The 16,996-nt window shown below is 37.8% G+C and overlaps 1 protein-coding gene across 2 annotated transcripts in view; it reads right to left on the bottom strand.

Moving 5' to 3' along the window:
• Positions 1–16,996, bottom strand: part of LOC149138578 (P-loop containing nucleoside triphosphate hydrolases superfamily protein) — a 295,440-nt gene that overhangs the window by 239,424 nt on the left and 39,020 nt on the right. The window lies entirely within an intron of this gene.

Below are 16,996 nucleotides of genomic sequence, written 5' to 3'. Positions count from 1 at the left end.
AATATTCAAAGAGGCAACTTAAACAGACTAAGTTTTCCAGACATAATGCAAACACTGTAAACATTAAGTGGATGTATGAAAACTACTTCTGATTGTTTATATTACAGACGTAATTGTTTATATTATGGATGCTTAGATACATAAAGTTACAGCATGTCCCCTCCTCATAAATTATCATTTATCTTATATTACAGGAAAAGGTGAGTCATGCTGCCATTACAAAAATGACTCGATTCAAACTCGGGGTATAAATTAGGTTCCAAAATTTTCATGTGAGAGAAAATTGAAAAATCTCTGTCGATTTTTTTCTTTTACTGTGCTAGCTCTCTATACTAATGCTATATTATCTGGAATATTATAAGTATTCTTACAAAAATTAAACCAAAATTAAACTTTCCCAGTATGTACTGACAATGGATGTACTCTTCAGTCCCAATCCAAGATGAAGACCCACCTGCAATCCTGTATAAGATCCAATGTGTCTCCTCACCTTCCAATACAACAATCCATTAGTGCAATTGAGTAAATAAGCTTGCTAATCAGGGGCAAAATTGGACACTTCATAGTGGCATGCCCTTCCAAATGGGCTTTAGAAAGTACAGGTGTTACCTTGCTCGACAAGAGAGGTTAATAAAAGACCCTATTAGGTGGTTTCAACCTCTAAGGGAGTGACAGGTCCATGGTACATCCATCAAATGGCAGGTGTCATGTGAAGTGATGATGGAACGGAGCGGGGTCAAAAGGAAAGACCCCAAGCCACATGCCATGGTAAAAGGGAAGCTATAATGAAGGAAGCCCACACCACGGGTACATGAAAGTAAGAGGGAGAAATCATGGTACATGAGTTACCCCGGAATTTGTTTTTCCACCCTTCTTCATATTCCTTTTTCCTTTTATTGATTTTTCTTTCTTTTACTGCTCGGGGCTCCAGGGGATGATGCATATGATATAGCAGAGATTACCCCCTTAAGATTGGGTAGTTCATCGTCCACCAAAGGTTGGGACAATCATGGGTTTCTTCATCATGCAAGGAGCACTCATAGGGGCCCTAAGAACCAGGGTGATGGCCATACTAATAGGGGGTAGAGTTCATGTTTGGCTTTTGCTCACGCGGTAAATTCTTATGTCTTTGTGTTCAAATTTAGTAGCTGCAGGACGAATTTCCTAAGTCCCCAAATCCCTTAAGCCCTAAGGAAGAATTATAAATTGGTCAAAAAGAATTCAACAGGAAGAATAGATACTATTATTTGATAAAGAGATCATCATTATTAATGACACAAATTTATTTGGGAAAATAATTATAAAGGCATTTATATTTTAACAATTATTTAATTTAAAGTTTCCCACCAAAGAATTCAAGGTTAAGTTCAAAAAGCTTCATGTCGCTTCATGTCGACATGGCCCCATAGTCATGACTATTCATTTGGAAGCAACTATAAATTGGATCTAACCCTCCTTCATTTGTAACACGGATCTCGGACTTTTGAGGTAAATGGCTTTGTGACTCCCACTGGACAGATTGAATAGAATCTTATGTGGAAAGACCAACGCAAGGGCATTGGCTACAGGATATCTCTCATTGGCTATTAGATTATACTCTCGCTCTTGATCAGATTTGACTCTTGTTCTCATTCAAAATTATACACGCGCTCTTGATCATATTAGACTCTTGCTCTCATTCAGAACTATACTCACGCTACAGGACTATACTTTCGCTTCTATGCTCTCGCAGGTCTATACTCTCGTACTGGCATAATTGGTATGGTCTAATTCGCACCACGTCCACTATGATGGTATGTATGGCATTGACTCAATTATATATGGCATCGCCACTCTGGTTCTGTATGGCATCGTTGCTCTCTGTATATATATGTATGGCATCGTTACTGCAGCGTCGTATGGCATAGTTACTCTTTGTATATATGTCACATTGTATGGCATTGTCGCTCCCTGTATATACGTAAACAGTTTATGGCATCGCTCTTACATTTGTCAGTCTTATGGCATCACTCCTATGTAAACAGTCCATGGTAGTATTTATATGATGTTAGCAGTAACGTAATGTGACAGATACGACATAGATAGTACTAATATTATAAGTCATTTATGATGGTAGAACATATTCATGATAGTGATATGTAACAACATATTCATGACAATTGTCAATTGAGACTGAGACCTTACTATTGACAGTGTTGGCATAACACCAGCAGCTTGGCCCAGGGTGGCACAGTGACAATGGCAGCATGGCCCAAGGTGGCCCAGTGACACTGGCAGCATGGCCCAGGGTGGCCCAGTGACACCGGCAACATGGCCCACAATGGTAATTACAAAGACAAATCGATGCACTGTCCAGCTTTTGTGATCTTCAAGAGTTAACGGTCAACCTAGGTAAAACCAAGGTTTAGGTCTTCAATGCATCAAATAAATCTCTTACAAACTGACATTTCTACTATCGGAGCGTTGAAATTGATATCACCACTGCTTACACCTACATGGGGGCACAGTTCACAAGACCTCATTTTGGTATGTAACAAGCACTCCAGCCTCGGCTTAGTAAAAGATATGATTCCCTAGCCCTCATTGAGAGACAGTGTTTTCAGAGTCAATTTCAAGACATCTCGTCCAAACTTCAACTCATGGAGGCACTTATTAGACCCACAGTTCTTGATGAATTTCAAGTCTGGGGACTGAGCTTGTTGTAGACAAATTGGGCCAACCTAGAGAGAGTTCAGACCCTGTTTCTCAAACGCATCATCCATTGTAAGTGAACAATTCCACAACCCATTATTCAATAAGATCTCGATGTCCACCCATTTTGCCTCAAAATCATTTTCTATTTGGTTTCTTTCCTTCATAGAGTCCAATCTTTCATAGACTCAAACACTGGGAGAGAGAGAGGTATCCATATCTTGCTCTTTTCTCATCTGAGGCTCTTATCTCAAATCCCCCCTCGTTAGGACAGGCTCAAGGTTGGTTCTCAAAAGTGCTTATCAAGTTCTCCAATCGTTAACTATCTCCCCAAAGCAACTTCCCCCATTCAGTTTCTCGCTTGATGCGTTGAGCCATCTCTTGCCGACTCGACAATTACTAAACCAGGCCATTAGGGAGCTCAGAGGATATCTATAGATTGTACATTCAAGTCACTTGGACTTCGCCTCTAATGAGCTTGGGCTCGCACATGTCCTTTTAGCTAGAGCACTTTATGAAGCTACAGGATGGCATCATAGTCCACTCCCCTTGCACACACTGACATTGGATGCATTTCCATAGAATCCTGTTAGGACAATTTCGTGTTGGTTCTGATAGACTCCAAATAGAGAAGGACCACCATATACCACGACAAGATAGAGTTTGCAAATGGTGTCACTTGCAGGAGGCAGAGATAGAGACGTGCATCATTTTGAGGTGCCTCGTATACTATGAGATCAGAGGATGTTATCATTGTCTATATCAAGATTCAAGAGGCTCTCTCTCTACCTTCTTCAAGTACAAGGACTAGAGATGCTTAACACTCTTCAACAAGGATATTTTCAGCCACAAATCTCAACACCTACGCAACATGCCCCACACAAGGATGACCAAGACAATCACCTCATACTTTCATGTGGATCCAGAAGCGATAGGTGGAGGTTTATAATGCTCCACACAATTAAAGGGTGAAATTTTGGATCTCTTCTCAACCTTCCCCTCGGGGAGATCGATAAATACCATTAAGACTAATTCAACGATGCCAAACCATACATCAGTTTGCATGTTCTCAAAACACCAAATGTGTTGAAAAATGTAACTAGTGTCGGTCTTCATAATGTAATAAAATGTAATTTTTATCATTGATATATTTACTATATTCATCATTATTTTATTTTATTTTGGTCAAAAGCATGTTTTTCATGCTTATATAGTCAATTGAGTCAAAAAGGATTTATTAAGATTCAAAAGAAATGTATTTGAGTCAAGTCCCATTTCGACTTTGTGTAAGCAAAGAAAAAATAATTTTTATTTTGAGTCAAATAGTCAACACAAGACCAAGTCGGCCCTCGTTGGACAAGTCAGCCTGTGTGGCAGTTATTTGACCCTCCTAGACAGCTACAAATAAAAGTCAACTCGACTTCTTGGAAGCTCATTCATTCACTCACACATCACATCGATTTTTGTGCAAGAACAAGAAGAAAAATCAGTCAAAGTCAAAGGAGAGAAGAAAGTCAAAAGAGATAGAAGACAAGTTTTTTGCCTTAGCTCTACTCACATGTGCGAAGTTTCTATAGTTTTTCCAATGTTCTTACAAGGCCAAAATTTGGCCATTATTATGGGACCGAAATTTTCTGCGATTGGGCGAGAGATTTCGGAGAGTTTGACCAACGTTGATTTTTGTTAACTTTAACTTGATTGAAGGAGACTTGGAAGAGGGTTGACTTGGATCATTGTGGTAGTCTTGGTCTTGGTCTTGGGTTATTGGATATCTCATTTTCATCTGAATCTATAAGAAAAGGATTGTTGGGTTTTCCCCTTGAGGGGTTTTGCCCTGACTTGGAGCCTAATTTTTGGTGTTCTTTGTCTCTTTAAGTTTTGTATAATTGTTGATAAAGAGAACATAATATTAATAACAAGACAACTAACATTCACAAGTAATTATGAAGAAAGAGGAATCAAGCATTAAACTATCTAGCACTTGGTTTCTCAAATGGTATCAAAGCTAAGATGAAAGAAGGAAGCTTAAAGATCACAATTTGGGGACATCTTTGTAGCACTATCTTTTCTCTCTCTTTTCAATGGTAAGGTACATGAACGAAGGTCTCAAGACTCTAAGGAGTCTCTTTGAATCCATCAAAGGATACATCACCAACTTTATCTCTAATCTATATAAAGAAATCAAGGATGGAAGTCTCTACTTTGCACTCACAAGTTCATTTGAAGATGAAAGCACGTGGAAAATCAATAATAGAGCTTCAAGACATATTACAGGTGAATGTGGACATCTCAACACCTTCTCTAAAGGAAGTTGTTCTCACCAAGTCAGACTTGGAGACAAAAATAGCTATTCGGTCAAAGTGATTGGATCTACCTCCATAGAGCTAGAATCTGATCGGAACATTCATCTCAACATCCTTTATGTTCTAGGTTTGCAAAAGAATTTGCTTTCTATTTCTTTTTTAAAAGAGAAGAGAGACAAGGTAGTATTTATTGATGGCAAAGTAATTGTTTGGGCAAAGGGATCTAGTATAGAAAATGCAAGGTCTATTCAGATTCGTGAGGGGAGGTTGTATAAATTTCTAAATCCTCCTCCTCAAGCTTTAGTACACTTGGACATCAATCCTTGTGAGTCATGGCATAGAAGATATGGCCATCTCCATTACAAAATATTGCCATCCCTGAGTCAAATGGTTATAGGGATACCCCATTTAAAGGAAGAGCATGAAGGAGTTTGTAAAGGGTGTGACCTTGGCAAAAATGTGAAGAAACCTTTTCCTAGTAGTGACTCAAGATCCAAGGAAATCTTGGACCTAATTCACTCTGATGTTTGTGTGCCCATGTCAGAAAAATCACTTGGTGGTCATCAATATTATGTAGCATTTATAGATGATCATTCCAGAAAGACTTGGATATATTTCTTGAAGTCTAAAGATGAAGTATTCAAAAAATTCCAAAAGTTAAAGGCAAAAGTGGAGAATATGACAGAAAAGAAGATCAAGACCCTGAGATCAGATAATGGAGGAGAATATGCATCTAAAGAACTTGTGGCTTTTTGCAAAGAAGTTGAGATTAAGAGGGAGCTAATAGTCCCTTAAAATCCTCAACAAAATGGAGTATTCGAAAGGAATAATTGATCTATTGAAGAATGTGTAAAAGGCATGCTACATGGCCAAGACCTTCCCAAATTCTTATGGGGAGAAGCCTCAATGACAGTAGTTTCCATCTAAAATAGAAGTCCAAACAGAATTCTTGACAACATGACCCGAGAAAAATCATTTACAGGAAAGAAGGCTAATGTTGATCACCCCGGAATTTTCCTATATACATTCATATTCCCAAGGACGAGAAGAAGAAATTGGACCCTGCAAGTTTGAAACGAATCTTTGTTGGTAACAGCACCTCATCCAAAGCATATAGAATCTACATCAAACAAGAACGGCGTATTGAAGTAAGCAGAGATGTCACATTCGATAAAAGTGTTGCATACAAGAAGTCCAAGGATATCCCCATTGACTTTGATGAAGAAGGACTTATCTTTGCCAATTGAGAGAATTCAGAGCAAGAAAATCCTCCAAAACCTACAATTTATCATCATGAAGAACCAGACGGACCAAGTGAAACTATACAACCTGTCATCATTCCAGAAACTCAAAAAGATCAGTTTGGTTAAGATCAACTCTACAAGAAGTCGAAGGACATGTAGCAACAAAAGGAACATTCAAAGAAAGCAAGAGACCCAAGAGATATTCAAGTTATGCAGCATATATGACAAAACTCATTGAACCAGAACCTACCTCTTACGAAAAGGCAATTGAACATCAAGTATGGAAGAATGCAATGTTAGAAGAATATCGATCAATAATGAAGAATGATGTTTGGGAAATTGTTCCTATATCAAAGGACAAATTAGTTGTGACTTCCAATTGGGTGTACAAAATCAAGCATGCAACTGATGGGAGTACTAATAAACATAAGGCAAGATTTGTGGATAGAGGATTCTCTCAACAGGAAGGAATTGATTATGAGAAAACTTTTTCTCCAACAGCCAAGTACACAACAATTAGATCTCTCATCTCCGTTGCAGCTACTATGGGATGGAACATACATCAAATGGACGTAAAGACAACTTTTCTAAATGGAACGATTGATGAAGAGGTCTACATTTGTTAAAATTTGGCAACTCATGAATGAATTTCTCTTGGAAGAAATCATATTTTTCAGTTCTATTTGAACCACCTATAATAAAATTTCATTTCTAACAATTCTAATATGACTTTCCAAAAATAGTAAGTCACATCTCAATTTGGAAGTAACTTTCCAAAAATAGAAAGTCATGTTTGAATGATCAAAAATAATCTCAGCATATGATATCCACTTTAAAATCAAATCAATCGTTATTATACAAGTCAAGAATTAATATTTTATCCTTACAGTATTATTATTATTATGATACTATTATTTATAAAATAGTCTAAAATCATTCACCTTTAATGGATTAATAAAAACGAATTCTCTCATGGAATAAGTAAATTAAATTGAGAATCTCTTACTTGAAAAATCGAACCTCTCTCTTGGAATAAACTAGTAACTCCACACTTAAGAGAATGTAACTCTCTCTCACTAATTCAATGTATAACAAAAGTGTAACTCTTCATTAAATGCACTTGTAACTCCCCATTAAATGCACTTGTAACTCCCTCATTCAATTCGATTTGTAACTCTCATCAAATATTCTCTCATATCTAAGTTTAACTCTCTCTCTCCCCCTAATTCAAATTGTAACTCCTCAAGACAAGTGTACATCTCTCTTTATTCTTGGGATGAGTTACACTTCTCCTCAAGTAACTCCTCCCTCATGGAATTCAATTCTCCTATTATTGACTCCAGGAATGAATTCATTTTGTAACTCTTCTCTTTTCTCATCTATTTAAGCAAAAAGCAAGTGAGAGTTGAGAGAAACATGTTCATTATGAGGAAAGAGAGTTAGAGTTAAGCGTGTACAAAAAAAGTGTGAGAGCAAGTGAAGAGTAAGAGCAAGGGAATAGCTAGAGCAAGTGTGAAGGACAAGATCTGATCAAGAGAATGAGGAAATCTTCAAGCAAAGAGCAAGACCACTTTAGCTGCAAGTTGATCGGACATTGATGACTTCATTCATTCTCATTCTCTCTCTGTCTTTGTGTACTCTGCTGAACAATTGAAGAAATCTAATAGAAGAATAATCATTTGGGTATTCCCCTTGTGGGTTTGGCCCTGGTCATTGGACCTAACTTTCAGTGTCTCATATTTGTGTTTGATTGTCTTCATTTGATCCTTAAGTTTATGTTCTATGTACAATTGTTGATCTAATAAGTTGTGAAGAAGAAATTTGCATTCTTAGTAATTGTAACAACATAGAACCTTCGATTTTCTACAAAGTACATTCAATTTTCTGCAAAGTACATTCAACTTTCTACAAACTACATTCAGTTTTATGCAAATACATTCAGCTTCATGCAAAGTACATTCAATTCCATTCAGTTTTCTGGAAAGTACATTCAATTTTATGCGAATACATTCAGTTTTCTGCATAGAACTTTCAAGTTTTTGCAACGAATTTTTAAATTTCTGCATAGAACTTTCAAATTTTAACAAGTCCAAGAGAACCAGAGAACACCTGAAGAGACCCCACTTGCTGCCAGAGCTTTTTTTTATCAAGATGACTTCGTCCTACTTCAAGTTAGAGGAGAAGTCGAATGATGCTTCAAACTTTGGTCCATGGAAAGCAAGGCTAGATATCACTCTTGAAGAACACGAAATTCTTGAGTATGTTGAAAGCACAATAGTTGATCCACCAAAGAATTCAAGTGATGTTGTCAAATCCAAACATAAAAGGGTGAAATCAAAGCAACAAAAATTATCCTTGATTCTCTTAGTGATCATCTTATTCCTTATGTTTTTGGTTTGAAAAAAGCTAAATAAATGTATGACAAACTAATTGGCATGTTTGAACTTTGCAATTAGTAACTTGAACCAGATTATTGCCTTGAAGAATCAGTTGAAGGACATCAAGATGAACAAAGGAGAGACAGTTCAAGCATACTTCCTGAGAATGACCAAAATCAAGAATCAACTGTCAACAATTAGTGACGTTGTATCTGACAAATAAATGGTGTTGATTGCGCTTGGAGGCCTTTCTCCTGTGTAGGAGACTTTTATCACCACCATCACCGATATCAACACTATTCCCACATTTGATGAACTCCTAGGAAAATGTATCCAAGAGGAGGTCGGAATGATCTCCAAAGGGAGAATTTCATATCATGAAGAAAAATTACCTATTGCATCTTCAGCCTATGATAAGAGAAAGAAAGGTAATAAAAAGAAATTTGCTTTCAAATCAAATCAAGGGAATCTAGACATGCTAAAAGTTAGATGCTTTAATTGTTAAAAACATGGTCACTTTGCTCGTGACTATAAAAAAAGAAGAAGAGCACCTAGATTCAAAAACAAATCTAATTATAGAAAAGACTCTTCTGAAAATCAAAGAAAAGGTCATCCTAAGAAAACAAGAAATCCAAGATATAGAAATAATGTAGTGGAAACTCAATCAAAATATTTTCTTGTTTCTACTCTTTCTAGTTCTTCTTCTACAGATTCATTTGATAGTTGGTTAGTTGATAGTGGTGCTTCCAAACACTTTACTAGTTACAAAAAAGCACTCTCTAATTTAGTTGAGAGGGAGACTAATTTAAATGTTATCCTTGGAGATAATTCTACTCACCAAGTTAAAAGTTATGGTTCAGTTTCATTTCAATTAGATGATGGAAAATCTATTTTTCTACAAAAAGTTTTGTATGTACCTGGTTTGAAAAAGAATCTTGTATCCATATCTTCTCTATAAGATAAAGGAATGAAAGTTGCTTTTATTAATGGAAAAGTTCTAACTTGACCTTTGAACTCAAGTATGAGAGAAGCCTTCACTTTTGGATCAAGATGTGAAGGGCTTTACAAATTCAATGGTAAACCCATTCATGCACTGGTCCATGATATCGATCTTCAGTGTGAACCATGGCACAGAAGATTCGCTCACCTACACTACAAAGCCTTACCTCATGTAAGGAATGTTGAAAAGTGTAACTAGGTTCGGTCTTCATAATGACATGTAATTGTGATGATGTAATAAAAGGAAATAAAATTATTTTTGTAAACCTTGCTTCATGGGTTTCATGAGCAAGTGATTTTATTTTAGATGGCTCCCATTGAGAGCCTTAGGATTTGTCATTAAGAATTAATGTCATGTATGAAGGGCTCTTCTTGAGCATATGTAAAAAGTATATGAGTCTATGTCTATGTCTAATAGCCCTCCAATGACAAGCACAGTCCTCCTCTTCATGTCGGCTTCAAGTAAGAATAAGAACTCATGTCGGCTCACAGTTAAAGGGACACATCTCTTCAATAGATCATGTCGGCTTATTATGGAGACAAACTACTATATATACCCAGCTAGGATCTTCGCATAAGTTTAGTTCAGAAACTCGGATACCTCTGCAATTTCGGTGGGTAATCACAATGAACAGACTTCGCATTAGGACACAGAAATTTGGATTTGTCTCTGAGTTTTTCACATAATAATTACAGTGAAAAGTTCGATGATTTCGGATGGGTAACAAAAGACAAGAGTTCGGATTGTCTGAAGTTTCTGTGACAAACAACAATGAGACCTTCGCAGATCTCCCTGTGATCTCGGATGGATAGCAACAGAATGGAGCTTGGATGTCTCTCTCTCTCTGAGGATTTCGGATGGGTAGCCTAGTGCAGTAACACTGTCTCGGTGTTGAGGAGAGGCCATTGTCAAGAAGATAAGAAAACTGTGTTTTGAATCAAGGATCCAGTGCTAACCTCGCTCAAGTCACAGTCTCAATGATGTTGCAATTCAGACATGCTTACAATACAGTGATATTACAGTGATGAATTTCAGATTGCTATCTCGGTGAAGATCTCTAGTGATGTAGCCTCAGCAGTGGAAGAAGAATCTAGAAGACAGAAGCAGAAGAGGACTCGTGTCTTGGTCTTGGAGTGGCTAATAGGTCAAGGGTCTTGGTCTTGGTATTCATCAATTGGAATCTCTATAAGAAGAATTTGTGCGGGTTTTCCTCTCAAAGAGTGAGAGGTTTTGGCCCTGGCTGATAGCCTACATTCCGTGTCTCTTGCCTATTTATGTTCATGCATTGGTTATTGTTTGATGAAGAAAAACACTAATAATCCAAGAAGAAGAAGATTCTAACCTAATGAAGTAAAAAGAATTCACAAGCAATTACTAATTTAAGAGAAATCACCCAATGCTAATGCCCTAGATTTCTCAACAAGGAAGATAGTATCTGGAATGCCTGAGATCAAAATGGATCATGAAAGAGTTTGCCCAAGATGTGCAAGTGGAAAGCATATAAAGGGATCATTCCCTTCAAGCAGAACAAAAACTAGTCAGATACTTCAGCTCATACATTCTGATTTATGTGGACCTATGCCTATTACTTTTCTTGGTGGCTACTTGTGTTTCATGATTTTTGTTGGTGATTTTTCCTGCAAGATGTGGATATTTTTTTATGAAAAAAGAAAGGGGAAGCATTTGACATGTTTAGAGATTTCAAGACTTGTCTTTGAGGTTTCTGCGAGTTACATCATTGTTTAGATTCTCTTCTGGATCCATCGCATAAGGATTCTTTTCCATCGACGTTTCGAACCAGCAACGATGGTTCATCTTCAGGATGTGCGAAAATCAAGACTTTGATTGAAATCAAATTGGAAAGTTGATTAAAACTTTCAGATCTGATAATGGGGGAAAGTTCACCTCCAATGATTTTAATGATCTTTGCAAAGACGCCAGACTAAAAAAAGAAACCACGGCGTCGTACAATCCACAACAAAATGTTGTGGCTGAGAGAAAGAATAGAACCATTATGGAAGCAGTCAGAGCCATGTTGCATGATCAAAAGCTACCAAGACTTTGATTGAAATCAAACTGGAAAGTTGATTAAAACTTTCAGATCTGATAATGGGGGAAAGTTCACCTCCAATGATTTTAATGATCTTTGCAAAGACGCCAGACTAAAAAAAGAAACCACGGCGTCGTACAATCCACAACAAAATGTTGTGGCTGAGAGAAAGAATAGAACCATTATGGACGCAGTCAGAGCCATGTTGCATGATCAAAAGCTACCAAAGTTTATGAGAGTAGAAGCTGCAAATACTATTGTTTATGTGCAAAACAGAACTTCTCATCAGGCATTAGACAATAAGACTCCCGAAAAAGTCTTCACTGGTAAAAGGCCTGAGGTGAGTCATTTGAGAATCTTTGGTTTTCTTGTGTACTTCCATGTGTCGAAAGAGAAAAAGAACAAACTGGAAGCTTCAAGTAAGAAAGGTACATTTGTTGGTTATTGTGATAATTCAAAATCTTATAGAATTTATGTACCTGGTCAAAGAACTATAGAGTTTAGCAAAGACGTAACATTTGATGAAGATGCAGCTCTTAGAAAAGCAAAAGTCTCTCCTCCTCTTGCCATTGCTGAAAGACAAGTTGTCAATGAAAAAGAGCCTGCATCTAAGTCTGAACTGGAACCTGAGAATGAGCTTGTTGATAATCCAATGGGTTCCATGGATCCTCTAGATCCTCCACCACATGATCCTCCTACCAAAAAGAGACCACTATGGCTGCGATATACTTTGCAAGATGTTGAACAACATGTTGCCCCAAGAAGAACATTCAAAAAAAGTAAGAAGCCAAGTCAGTTTCAAGGATATGTTGCTGCCATGAGCAACATCATTCAAACAAAACCATGCACCTTTGAAGACGTTGCAAAAGAACAATTCTAGAAAGATGGCATGACTGAATAATATAATTCCATCATCCAAAATGATATCTGGGAAGTGGTTCCAAGACCTAAAGGTAAATCTGTTGTCACTTCCAAATGGTTGTTAAAGATTAAACATGGTGCAGATAGTAGTATTGAAAAATATGAGGCTAGATTTGTAGCTAGAGGATTCTCTTAGAAAGAGGGAATAGATTATGATGAGATTTTTGAACCTGTAGCTCGATATACTACTATTTGATCTATTGTTGCCTTAGCTGCTAGCCAAGGATGGACTCTTCACCAAATGGATGTGAAAATTGCTTTCTTGCATGGCTTCCTCAAAGAAGAGGTATTTGTGGAACAGCCACAAGGCTTTGAAGAGCATGACAGGGAAACTCATGTGTTTAGACTGAAGAAAGCCTTACATGGGTTTAAGCAAGCTCCAAGATCTTGGTATGCTCGCATTAATAACTACCTGATAAAGCTTGGTTTCACAAGAAGCAGTGCAGACCCAAAAGTCTACTTCAAGGCAGTCCAAGGTATACCTTTGATTTTGGTATTGTATGTTGATGATTTATTCTTGACAGGAGGAGAACCTCTTATCCTCCAGTGTAAGAGGGAGTTAGCTTCTGAATTTTAAATGAAAGAGCTTGGTTTGATGCATTACTTTCTAGGTCTATAAGTCTGGCAAAGACCTGGTGAAGTTTATCTTTCTCAAGGAAAATATGTTGTTAAGCTTCTTGAAATATTTGTTATGGTAGAATGTAAGTAAATGCATACTCCTATAAAAATGAACTTTAAGAAATTATTTGGCAAAGTTGTAGGACCTAGTCTGGCAAATCCCACAGAGTATAGACAGCTCGTTAGTGCTTTGATGTTTTTGGTGAAAACTAGGCCTGACATTCACTTTGTTGTAAACACTTTAAGTCAATCTATGATTGATCCCTTTCATGCCCACTGGATTGCTGCAAAACATGTACTCAAATAATTCCATGGAACTATCAATCTAAGATTGAAATACACTGCTAAAAATGTAAGACTTCATGGATATACTGGTGTTGATTGGGCTAGTAACTCTACTGATAGAAAGAGCAGATTTGTTAAAAGTTGGCAGCTCAGGGATGAATTTCTCCTAGAAGAAATCATACCTTTCAGTTCCATTTGAACCACCTATAATAAAATTTCATTTCTTACAATTCTAATATAAATTTCCAAAAATAGTAAGTCACATCTCAATTTGGAAGTGACTTTCCAAAAATAGAGTCATGTCAAATGATCCAGAATAATCTCGACATATGGAATACACTTTAAAATCAAATCAATCGTAATTATACAAGGCAAGAACTAATATTTTATCCTGACCAGTATTATTATTGTTATGATACTATTATTTATAAAATAGTCTAAAGTCATGCACCTTTAATGGATTAATAAAAATGAATTCTTTCATAGAATAAGTAAATTAAATTGAGAATCTCTTACTTGGGAAATCGAACCTCTCTCTTGGAATAAAATAGTAACTCCACACTCAAGAGAATGTAACTCTCCCCCACTAATTCAATGTATGACAAAAGTGTAACTCCTCCTCATTAAATGCAATTGTAACTCCCTCATTCAATTCGATTTGTAACTCTCACCAAATATTCTCTCATATCTAAGTGTAACTCTCTCTCTCCCTAATTCGAATTGTAACTCTTCAACTCTGTCTCTATTCTTGGGATGAGTTACACTTCTCCTCAAGTAACTCCTCCCTCATGGAATTCAATTCTCCTATTATTGGCTCGAGGAATGAATTCATTTTGTAATTCCTCTCCTTTCTCATCTATTTAAGCAAGAGAAAGTGAAAGTTGAGAGCAGTATGTTCATTATGAAGGAGAGCTAGAGTTGAGTATGTGCAAAAGAAGTGTGAAAGCAAGTGAAGAGTAAGAGCAAGGGAAGAACCTGAGCAAGTGTGAAGGACAAGATTTGATCAAGAGAAGGAGAAGATCTTCAAACAAAGAGCAAGAGCACTTTAGCTACAAGTTGATTAGACATTGGTGACTTTATTCATTCTCATTCTCTCCCTCTCTCTGTACTCTGTTGAACAACTGAAAAAATCTAATAGAAGAAGAATCATTTGGGTTCTCCTCTGGTGGGCTTTGCCCTGGTCATTGGACCTGACTCTCAGTGTCTCATATTTGTGTTTGGTTGTCTTCATATGATCCTTAAGTTTATGTTCTATCTACAACTGTTGATCTGAAAAGTTGTGAAGAAGAAATCTGCATTCTAAGTAATTGTAACAGCATAGAACATTCGATTTTCTACAAGGTACATTCAGTTTTCTGCAAAGTATATTCAACTTTCTGCAAAGTACATTCAGTTTTCTACAAAGTACATTCAGCTTTGTCAGGCCAGGCAGTAACTCTCCAAAGGCAGTAAAACTGATTCGATTTATTTCATTAGGTATGCTATTGTTATATACAAAAGGGTGTGACTGCTCAGTTCATCTCCTGATGACTGTTCACATTCCTAATTTAACTATTTACATAAAATCACCCAATCGTGAGGATTAGGTGTCAACATTACCCCCCTTAATCTGAAGGGGTGTTGGTGAGTCCAAGCATCGTTCTGAATCTTTCAAGCTTTTCTCTTCCAAGCGCTTTGGTGAAGATGTCTGCAATTTGCTCATTTGTGGAACAATGACGAAGATGGATTATTTTGGCCTCAACATGGTGTCGGATCAGATGATATTTAGTATTGATGTGCTTTGTTCAATCATGGAACTTTGGGTTCTTGGCCAACTTTATTGCAGAGGTGTTGTCAATCATGAGTGGAGTTGATTGTACTTGTTTAACCTGCAAATCTTCAAGAATTTTCCTGAGCCACACAATTTCTTTTGTTGCTTCAGCTGTTGCCACGTATTCTGCTTCTGTTGTGGAATCTACTAGAACTGATTGTTTGCGTGATCTCCAGGAGACAGCTCCTGATCCAAGACTCATAGCATATCCTGAAGTAGATACCCCAGTTTCTTTGTCTTTGTTCACACCTAATCCGAAGGCGGTTGGGTAAACTGGAACGTGAACAGTCATCAAGAAGATGAACTGTTCCGTCTCCTTTGTGTATATAAACAATAGTTCTCTAATGAAATAATATCTCAGTTTTTCTTCCGCTCATTCTGGAGTTACCCTGGCCTGACATGGTATCAGAGCACAGGTCCCAGGTCCCTTTTTCTGGCGTGCCTTGTAACTCCTCTGCCTCTGCCAGCGCTCTCTCCTCTAGTGTAATTGCATTCGTTGGTTAACACCTCTGCCTCTGCCAGCGCTCTGTCCTCAAACGGCTATGTCAATTTGCCACACCTGCTGTCCAAAATCATTCCAGCGTTCCTCTGCATGATTCTCGGCACCTCATTGAATTCTCTGTGCATCATTGATTGTCTGCGCCTCTTTGATTGTCCTGCGCATCTGCATGGTAAACGTTTTCAAACAAATTTTCCCTCGCTGTCTCCAAACCTCAGATTGTGCCCAAACACCGATTGATATACCCAAAACGCAATTCAACTTTGTTTAGCTGGCCTGAATCGTGGACGTTAGCAGAGCGGGCATGAATCGAACTCTTAAACTGCAATGAATGTTCTCATGGTCTATTGAGAAACAATAGTGTTTTTCTTGGTCGATTCAAGCGCTGCTCTTGAGAAGGTGCCGAAGGTTCTGTGTGGGCTCTCCGCCAAATTTGGGGACACCATGGTTAAGTATATGAGCAAAGAGCGGTTGGGCGTTTTGGGCCAATTTAAAGGCATCCGCTTCTGCACTTAAGACCAGGCGGCCAATCGTTCAGCGGTAAGCACCGGCTGTTTGCGGTGCTGTTCGCCAAATACATTTACGAGAAGCAGCTCTGAGATGGAGGGACGCTCGAAGACTTCAAACTTCTTTGGGATTTCTCGGTGAGCGCCCTTGCAAAACACTACCTCTTCAACGGTCATCCAAGCCTGCAGGAACTGGCCGACCAGTTGGTTCCCTGTACGTGATGGAACGACTTTCAAGAGAGCTGGGGACTGTAATGATTTAGCGCAGAGCAGAATCGTTTGTCCAGAGAACGCCAAGAGTTGTTTGGTATCCACGATAAGAACAGCAGATCTCCGAATTTGCTTCTGCCCGCGTAGGTCTTGGCTTTTGATTTGAATGCCTATAATATTGCACAATTCTTTATCATTTGAATGGTATATGATGGTCCATGTTGTTGTGCGTTAAATTTATATACGTTACAACTGAGATTGTATGTGCGTTGATTGCATGCTGGTGTATTTACAATACATTGAAATTTTTTATGATCACTTTATATGCGGTGTTCCTTTTATCTGAGATAGCGGTGCTGAGCTAACGCTGTGCTGTGGTGGGGCTGAATATTTATATGTGCATTAACGCTGTTGCTGTGGCGGTGCTTTATATGTGCACTAACGATGTATATATGTGTGCACTGTGGTTACATTAACCAGC

The sequence above is a fragment of the Pinus tabuliformis genome, chromosome X, assembly GCF_031772625.1.
Source record: "Pinus tabuliformis cultivar Carrire ecotype Pingquan chromosome X, CPIR1, whole genome shotgun sequence".
NCBI classification, from domain to species: domain Eukaryota; kingdom Viridiplantae; phylum Streptophyta; class Pinopsida; order Pinales; family Pinaceae; genus Pinus; species Pinus tabuliformis.
The sequence above is the reverse complement of the archived record's forward strand: the minus strand, read 5'-3'. Positions and strand labels throughout refer to the sequence as shown.